Genomic DNA, 7,379 nt, shown 5'->3' with positions numbered 1-7,379 from the left:
ATATAGGGAAAGTGAACAAAATTTACCCACTTATATAAATAAAAAAGTTTTGAAATGTAGTTTAAGATTCTAAACCATTAGTTTGACAAGGATGTCAAACACATTTGACAAAACTATATTTGCAGCAATACTTATCACACAGACTTCGCATGCATTTCTTTTTTGTTATTTTTTTTTATTTTATTTTGTCCTTTTTTATTTTAGCTCACACATATCAGGGACCACATGAGTACACAATTTTTCAATGCAAGCTTCTATATCAATTAGATGTTTGTTCTTGCTTCAATTTTAGCAAAATTCATCTTGTTTCGATATGTACCTTTTCTTTTTTTTTTAATTTTTGACAGGCAGAGTGGACAGTGAGAGAGAGAGACAGAGAGAAAGGTCTTCTTTTTCTGTTGGTTCACCCTACAATGGCTGCTGCGGCCGGCGCGCTGCAGCCAGTGCATTGCGCTGAATCCGAAGCCAGGAGCCAGGTGCCTCTCCTGGTCTCCCATGCGGGTGCAGGACCCAAGGACTTGGGCCATCCTCCACTGCACTCCCTGGCCATAGCAGAGGTCTGGCCTGGAAGAGGGCAACCAAGACAGAATCCGGTGCCCCAACCGGGACTAGAACCCGGTATGCTGGCACTGCAGGCAGAGCATTAGCCTATTGAGCCATGGTGCCGGCCTTGATATGTACCTCTTCAAACACATGTCATATCATTCTTTTTGCTCAGACATGTGCATGCATATTATAATAAGTTAATGAGTTTAATGTGAAAAATTTAAAATCCATGCATATATAAACATCTTTCATGAATCATGGTGTTTGAAAACACCATATATATACTTAATATATAGAACAATCACCTTCTTTAGAAGATATGTCCAAGAAAATGACTGAACTTTTATACATAAACATTTGTAAATATGGGCCACCATTGTGGAACTACATCTGCATCTTCCATATTCCAGCTGTATATTCTTGGACCTCAAGTGCGAAATAGACTGCCTGTTTCAGGCCTTCTGTGTTCTCAGCGAACTCTCCTGGCAATTTTCTTGAGAGAGATCTTACAAACAAGGTCTATGGTAAGAAAGGAGATTATGATTTCTAATGCAAATGAAAATGATTTTGTTAGATTTAGGGCACAATATTGTTCAACAGAGGTAATGAATTAGAATAAGTCCACTTACCATAAAGAAGGCCTAGTAGTAAGTGGGAGATAAGGAGAGGATTACATCCAGCAGAGATCATTAAATTATTCCTCCATTGATACACGATCATATACAACAATGATGATCCTGATTCACTATACACAATATTTTCACCATGAACTGAAGTTTTTGATGTTGATTATATTTACTTTTGTTATTGTTGTTGTTTACCACGAGTGCTAGGAAAATATACTGATCTATATGTTTTCTTTTGATCTTTAATATAATTTTATTAAAAGAGATGATGAATTGACTGCTGTTTGCAGCTATAAAAATCAATGAAAAATCACATTAGCACCGTAAATCTGCCAACAGGAAAGACAGTGATACAGAAGGAAGAGGTTAAACTTTTCATCCCTGAAGTCTTCCTGCCCACCATAGTCCTTCTTTTCTATGGACTATAATTAAAAATTTTCTCTATCTTTACTATTCTTGTCGCTCCCTGTCTTCGTGGAGGAATGACACAGGACCCTGCGCTGTTCTTTTGTCTGCTCGGCCCTCCCCGGGTTTGCTGCTGGTTCTTCCCGGGTTGGCTACCGTCTCTTCCACCTCCGTGGAAGGGCGGTTCCCCCTGGCCACTTTCCCACTTCCGCGGGGGAGTGGCACACCGCCGGCCGGCTCTCTCGGGGGCTGCTCAGGTGTTCCTTCAGATAGATGTTCCCCTTTAGATGTTCCTGGTGCATGTTGTCTCTCTCCTCCTTTATAGTCCTCTTCCGCCAATCCCAACTCTGTTACCCACACACCGAGTACGCTGCTCTCCTCCAATCAGGAGCAGGTCCTACAGTTTATTGGTTAAACTGGAGGCAGCTGTGTAGAAGCTGTTTCTCCCTTCTCAGCGCCATATTGTGGGAGAGCAGATGCATAGAATAAGTCTTAATTCCAGTAACTTAGCCTAGTCTCAGTTGCTCCCAGTTGCTCCCCACAGATCCCCCTTTCTTTTTATTTTTGGCGTTGATACGCGCCTGTCTTCGGTGCCCTGCGGCACACACTCTGCTCTGCTTGCTAGAGTTGCCCACAGGTGCTTACAAGCCCTACCAGTCAGGCAAACCGAATCCGGGTCCTCTCTTCACCATGTTGTGAGGAGGTTTTTAGGCGCTGCTGCATGCCTGTGTTCGGTGCCCTGCAGCACATGCTGTGCTCTGCTAGAACTGCCTGCAGGTGCTTACAAGCCCTACCAATTAGGCAAACCGAATCCAAGCCTTCTCATTTCCGTATTGTGGGGAGACTTATTGGTGTTGATAACGTGCCTGTCTTCGGTGACCTGCAGCGGGTAAGCTGCTAGCCGCCCACAGGTGCTTATCGTCTTACTAATCAGGCAGACCGAATCCAAGCCTTCTCATTGCCATGTTGTGGGGAGGCCTTATTTTTCTCTATTTCTCTATCTCCGGGCATTCCTATTTCTCCTATTTTACTTTCTGCCAGCATTCCTATTTCTCTCATTTTACTTCTAAACTTCTGTTTCTCTTATCCCTGTGGCTTCCCGGCACCCGCCCCGAGGCTGCTTCTCAGCGGCTTCCCGGCTCTGAGCCGCTTCAGCCCGTGCTTCTCTCATCTGCGCGGCTTCCCGGCTTCGCGCGCGCACTCCGCGGTCTCCGCGCCCCTTCGCGCCCGCACCAAGGCCTCGCACTAGCCCCACATTCCCTATCTACTTGTGCCCCGCGCACTCTCTCTGCGCGCGGCGGCTTCCACGAGTCACACAGCACAGCTCATGTTTCCGCCACCGGTATTCAGTCCAAGTTCCCCGGGCTAACCTGGCGAATTCAACCCAGCACACGTCCGCGCCCTTCGGCTTGGCTTCCCGTCCTTTGCTCCCCGGGCTAATCTGACGGATTCCAACCTGGCCTATGCGTCTCCGCCTCTGGTTTAGCTTTTTGCCTTTTGTTCCCCGGGCTGACTTGAAGAATTCCAAGCTGGCTTACGTCTCCGCCTTGGCCTGCCCCCGTGGCTTCAATTTCCCTAACATTTTTCTCTACCCGGTATGTTTCCCTAACTTTTCTTCCAACAACAATATTCCCCCTCATTTCTCCCGGCTTCTCCCCACAGTCTGCATCCGAGTCCAAGCCTCCTCCAGGTTTCACTTTCGCTTTCAATCTCCTAGCTTCCCCGCCATAGTCCACATCCGAGTCTATGAAAGCTTTCACTTTCGCTTTCAATCCTAACTTCTTTCCCACAGTCCATATCCGAGTCTATGCCTAGGCTTTCGATAGCTTCTTCCGGCACCTTTTCTGTCCGGCTTTTCCCTAGGCTCTTTGCTAGTCTCTCTCTCCGGTATTTTCCCACTTCTTCCCGCTTCTTCCCTCCTAGGTTTCCTATCCGAGTCACGGCACCATTACGTCGCTCCCCCTCTTCGTGGAGGAACGACACAGGACCCTGCGCTGTTCTTTTGTCTGCCCGGCCCTCCCCGGGTTTGCTGCTGGTTCTTCCCAGGTTGGCTACCGTCCCTTCCACCTCCGTGGAAGGGCAGTTCCCCCTAGCCACTTTCCCCACTTCTGCAGGGGAGTGGCACACCGCCGGCCGGCTCTCTCGGGGGCTGCTCAGGTGTTATTCAGATAGATGTTCCCGTTAGATGTTCCTGGTGCATGTTGTCTCTCTCCTCCTTTATAGTCCTCTTCCGCCAATCCCAACTCTGCTACCCACACACCGAGTACGCTGCTCTCCTCCAATCAGGAGCAGGTCCTACAGTTTATTGGTTAAACTGGAGGCAGCTGTGTAGAAGCTGTTTCTCCCTTCTCAGCGCCGTATTGTGGGAGAGCAGATGCATAGAATAAGTCTTAATTCCAGTAACTTAGTCTAGTCTGAGTTGCTCCCAGTTGCTCCCCACAATTCTCAGGGAAGTTCCATTTTTTCCTATCATTATTGTAATGGGAACATCTATCATTATTGCTAAAAGGGAAAATATCTACAAATATCTGTATAAATAAATGCATATGCAGTATATTAATTGCACAATAAACATTTTAGGCATTTTTATATCTTAAAGTATCTCCATCATGTTTCAAAGCAAATATTAACAAATAATTATTTTACTTATTTTCTTGGTAATTGTACAAGATCTGCTTTGGGTAGATACATTCCAAATTCCCTACCAATATAACCATGTTATTTTTGCCTGATGCCCATTTTTCATAGGTTAATGTCTTTCTAGAATACTGCCTCAAAAATTCTTGGATGACAATTTTAAGAAATTCTGAACCACATAGAAACTATTACTCTGAATGAAATAAAATTTAGTGTAGGTATTATCTAGAATACAATCTCAGAAATTTCTGTTTTGCTACAGCAATTTATTACATTATTGGATAGCAATTATCACAGTAAATGATTATCTCTTTTGTTTCAGTGAGTCATGATCAACCAGAAAGAATTCTGTTCAATGTTGTCATCAATAAATATTTTCAGAGAACCAGAGTAATCTAAGTTGAATTATCTAAATGGATAGCATATAGGAGTATATTAAACAAATATAGCTAGCACATATACAACCTCTTTCATCCCATGAGGTTCATATTAAAGTTCTCCATCCAGGACCTAACTCATTAATCTTCAAAGCATTTATTCAGGTTAGGAAGCAAAATATTAAGAACATCATGTAGGAAACTGCTCATGCAAATTCAGGATAAACAAGTTTATAGATGGAACATATCTTCCCAAAAATCACAATGAAAGTCAATAATGATAAGTAATATATGGAGTGGATTCTGTGTATCAGACAGCATCAAATCTTTTAAGTCATTTATGGAGACTTTCAAACCTAAATGCAGGCTTCATGTTAGGTGTTTTACATTCAATATAAGGGTCAGGAAACCAAGACACTCAACTTTTAAGTAATTTCGTACTTTGGCTATGTTGCAGGTGAGATTTTGGCTCAGAGTTGCTAAATATTATCAAATGTTTTGCTTCTCTAGAGACAAGACATTATTACTTTATTATTACTTTATTCTTTCTCTGATATTCTAAAATAGTTTTTTTTTACTCTTACACTGGTATTATCCCTGCTAATTCCAACATATCTTTTATCAACCTCATAAGTCTTATATTTTTCACATGTCTCTTAGGTTTAAGTGTGGCATAACAGTTTAGATTTCTAAATAGTACAAGGATGCCAAATCTGAGTATTGTAATTCAAGAGGTAAACTAATCAATGATTATGAATAAAAATTGAATAATAGCATGACAGTGATATAAAAACCAGAATCAGGAGAGACACTCTTCCCTGATAGTCTTTCTCCAACTCCAACACATACTTTTAGTATTTCAAATGTTACTATACTTTAGTGCATATGGAATTAAAATTATAAATTAAAGTGAGAGAAAAGTGAGGAAAAAGTGGTGCAAATTTGTTTAGACTATTTATGGGAATCTACACTCTTATTAATACAACAAATATTTATGGAGAGCCTATTTCCACAGCACAGGTCACAGCACAACTATCACTGGGACAACTGCTAAGCAGAGATTTGATTAAAAAATACATTATTCATGCTAGATATTGCTTTAGTTCTTAACTAGAGGTGATAGGTTTATGGAAACTCATTTTATTATTAGGCTTTACAACGTAGATATGATGCAAATATACTTTCAAATATATCAGATGCTATGTTTAGAAATATAGGCTTATAAAAATTGAATAATTCATTAAAGCCCGAGGCCAGTTTATCATTTTAAAAATCACTATAGGGAAGCAAAAAATTGTCAAATTTCTGTGGATTATTTAGGTTGAAAACTTGAATATTTCTAAGTTTCACAGTAATTTAAACAAAGTTATTTCCCTCTCTGACTTCTACTCATGAATTGGCCCAACCATTTTGATCTCTGTCTTCATACCAGCTCTTGATTGTTTAGAATCTTGAGAAAGAATTGAGATTAGTATTCCTGCTCTTGGAAATCCTCTTCTATGGAAAGACACTACATGAATTCCTTTTGCCTACAGTACTCTCAACCTGTTATGGTCATAATCCATTAAACACATATCTTCTGCTGACTCAAAGACCAGATACAGGGAAATTCAGGAGATTGTGGGATACTGAATGTAAAATCTCTGCTCTGTAAAATAGTTCATGTTAGATAATAACTCAAGTAGCTATTCACTCATGGAGAAATTTGAAATAACTCAGTTTAATTATGCCATTTCGTAAGCATTTGGATGGTGAGGAAGAGGGCAAGTTCTTACTATGTCCTTACTACCTAGACATGATTTAGGGCTCAACAGGGGATATTCTCTCTACATAAAACTGGAAGGCACATTGCTGCTCTTCCCTTTGGAAGTATATTGTTCCTGTTGGTCTTTATCATCAAGTACATAGCAAATAAAAAGTACTAGCCAGCTCAAGAGTCACAGACTAAGGGCTAAAGGTGTTGGTTAATATTTCTCCAACAGCATTTTCTGGTAGTTCAAGTCTGAGTTCTCTTTTCCAGATCTGCAGCCTGTCTACTAACAGAAATCAAGTTAGATCAGTATTATCTTTACATATTTTAGCTTTAGAGACACCACAATCAGCTATTCAACATCAGAAACACTTGCAAAGCAAATTATTATAAATATTTTTTCAGTTTCACTTTCCATTGTAGTCCATACTCCACAAGAATAACTACATACTACTTTTCTTAGAAGTTTAAGTGTCATTATTTGGCCCATACTATCATAGGATACCATCTTTCTCATTCAGCTTATATATATAAGCTGATTGTAAAAAGTATTCAGAGACTTCTGTGAAGTGAGCTAATAAATATGTGTAGTATACTTTTCTAATAAAAATATGGTGCTTAACAGTTTGAGCTGCTAAGTCTGATGATACATCTTTATGTCACAATATGGGTTTTTCAATTATGAAAATGCTGGTCTTAATCATATATATATATATATATATATATATATAAGATTGGGAGAAAGAACATTCAAGCATTTCAAACATGGAACTCCTCTTTCACATTTATGTCCCACAATTGTGGTTGAGTGTCTTCTGGGAACTACTCAGGTATGTGCACAGGTCCTACATGATAAATCCACTCCATTGTTTAATTTTCCATCACCTTTCAAAGCTTTCAGATAGTTTCCTCTATAGTACCTCAGTGAAGTACTAGTATTTAATTTTTAATAAACTTCTGGGTCCATATGTCAGTATATCAAGAAATAATCAAACCACTAGGACTATACCTAATGATTTGACTTAAAATATTGAATAT

Source organism: Oryctolagus cuniculus, chromosome 2 (genome assembly GCF_964237555.1).
Source record: "Oryctolagus cuniculus chromosome 2, mOryCun1.1, whole genome shotgun sequence".
In the NCBI taxonomy this organism is placed as follows: Eukaryota; Metazoa; Chordata; class Mammalia; order Lagomorpha; family Leporidae; genus Oryctolagus; species Oryctolagus cuniculus.
Note: the sequence above shows the minus strand (reverse complement) of the source record.